This window comes from Monopterus albus, unplaced genomic scaffold, assembly GCF_001952655.1.
Source record: "Monopterus albus unplaced genomic scaffold, M_albus_1.0 scaffold121.1, whole genome shotgun sequence".
In the NCBI taxonomy this organism is placed as follows: domain Eukaryota; kingdom Metazoa; phylum Chordata; class Actinopteri; order Synbranchiformes; family Synbranchidae; genus Monopterus; species Monopterus albus.
Genome location: NW_018128001.1, coordinates 707,618 through 710,040, shown reverse-complemented (window position 1 = coordinate 710,040; position 2,423 = coordinate 707,618). Strand labels below are relative to the sequence as shown.

Sequence of the window (2,423 nt, the reverse complement as noted above, 5' to 3'; positions counted from 1 at the left end):
AGTTTTTGCCTCCACAACCACCTGGGCCAGCGGAGAATATGGTCCACTTGGACTCAATGTCTCCAACCTCCCCCGGCATCTGGTCAAAACTTTGCCGGAGGTGGGAGTTGAAGATCTCTCTGACAGGGGATTCTGCTAAACATTCCCAACAGACCCTCACAATACGTTTGGGTCTGCCAAGCCTGTCCAGCTTCCTCCCCCGCCATCGGATCTAGCTCACCACCAGGTGGTGATCAGTTCACAGCTCTTCCCCTCTCTTCACCCGAGTGTCCAAGACGTACGGCTGGAGGTCAGATGAAACAACCACAAAGTCAATCATTGACCTCCGGCCTAGGTTGTCCTGGTGCCACGTGCACTGATGGACACCCTTATGATTGAACATGGTGTTTGTTATGGACAAACTGGGACTAGCACAGAAGTCTAGAAGTAGAACACCACTCGGGTTCAGATCGGGGGAGCCGTTCCTCCCAATCACGCCCCTCCAGGCGTCACTGTCGCTGCCCACGTGGGCGTTGAAGTCGCTTTGCCTTGGGAGACCCTACCAGGGACATATAGCCCCCGACAACATAGCTCCTAGGATCACTTGGGTACTCAAACCCCTCCACCACAATAAGGTGGCGGTTCAAGGATTCTGCTTTGTACTGTATATTTATTTTGTCCTCTCCTGCTACTCTCACGACAGGGGTCAGATTATTAGGAACACCTCTGAATAAATGTAGTCCAGGACATCGACACCTTTAACTACAACCTCGATACTTGAATTTATACATTTATGACAGTTTCACCAAATACTGCAACATTTGGCTGTTACAGTGACCAGTCCGTAGAACAAAAGAAAAAAGTAGCTTAATAAACACAACTGCCGTTTAACAGCAGTTTAACAAGTTGATTGACGACACAAACTGAAATCAGCTGCTGAAGCCAAGTAACAGTTTGTATCTCTATCATTAAAGCTATGGGACAAATGACATGTTCATCATCCTCCCAAAGACCATCTCAGCTCCTGTGATGTTTGAAGTAAGTTAGCAGTTCTCTCTGTGTGTGAATCAGGGCCACCTGAATCCTTACTGAATAGCTGATGTCCAGTCAGGAGGAGAGAGAACGGTGCTGGTGGTGGCAGGATAACAGGACAGACGGCGTAAAAGGAGGGGATAGATTTCTAAAGCATGAGGGAGATGGAGGTGAGAGTATGGAATAAACAGGGTGTTCAGATAGGGAGGAGGGCTCAGTGTGAGAAAGAACAGAAAGCAAGCAGCCTGACCATGAGGTCTGCAAAGAGGACAAGCAGACAGCGACGAAGAAGATAAGGACGAAGTGGAGAAAGAAACGGAGCAACATAGTGTAGAGAGGGAGGTGTGAACAGAGACGTTGACGAGATATTAGACATTGGATGTCGTGTTGCTAACATTAACACAGACGCATAGAAGAGATGGAAGCAGGGAGACAGAACCCTTGGCACTCTTGTCTCCTGTCCTGCTTCCTCTTTAATCTCCTCCTCTGGGTCATCAGTCCATCTTCTCCCTCTCTTGCATTCTGGAGACTGTCCAGACTCTCCAGAAATATGACTCGCTGTCACCTTCACTGCTGACATTTTTAATGTTCTCACATGCTGCATTCTCAGTGCATGACAGTTATAGAAATGCTCCCCCAGCACCCCCCCATGTCGGCCCCCGTGCTGAACAGCATCGGCCAACATGATCAAACTAAGACATCTTTCGAAAGCACAGCACCTTCCGATTTTAGCGTTGTAAGCCACTTTAAGATGCTATTATCACACAAAAAGAAAATCAGAATCAGCTTTATTGTCCAAGTGTGTCACTGACTGGTACGGTGGCTCGCAGGGTGATTTCATAGGCAAAAGAACAGTGTGTGCATTCAGAAGAACACTTTGTTTTGATTGTTTAGAACAAGACATGGGACTGACAGATCTTCAAGTCTCTCTGCCAGAAACCAAATGAATATAGTTCCCAAAGCTTCTACTGAACAGTGTTGGCAGTGTCGTCGTGTCGATGGTGACACTGAGTCATTTTGAAAGAAGGTGTTTTGTAATTCAGGTTTCTGACGTGTCTCTTCCATCCTCTGCCCGCCACGCTCTCCCCATGTCTGCTGTCGGGTCTTTTACCAAACCCTAAGTGAAGCACTGTGGTCATGGGGGTTTTCTGGACCGAGGCTAATCCCTGGTGGATCTGCTGGTTAGGAGACCTTCTGCACTCTGTGGGACCAAAGGTCGTCAGTGTTTCTGCTTCCTCTCTCATCGATACCTCTCGTCTCCTCACAGCTCTCACTTCATTTTGTCACCTCCACCTTTCTTCATTTCACTCCTCTCCTGAGGTGCTTGTCTCCTTCTGCTCGGCCCAGTATAGTTCCTCTGCCACTCCTTGTCTGCTCTCCTCCACCTGCATCTCTTTACCTCTCTCATTTAG

The 2,423-nt window shown here is 48.2% G+C and overlaps 1 long non-coding RNA gene across 2 annotated transcripts in view; it reads left to right on the top strand.

The window, feature by feature from the left end:
• LOC109966906 (uncharacterized) overlaps window positions 1-2,423 on the top strand; it is a 92,721-nt gene that overhangs the window by 75,907 nt on the left and 14,391 nt on the right. Inside the window, exon 5 of one of the 2 annotated variants that reach the window (XR_002275850.1) lies at window positions 2,055-2,417. The exons of the other annotated variant lie outside the window; for it this stretch is intronic. This is a non-coding gene — a long non-coding RNA (uncharacterized LOC109966906). Of the gene's footprint in view, window positions 1-2,054; window positions 2,418-2,423 lie in introns of those variants that run through there. 2 annotated transcript variants of the gene reach the window in all.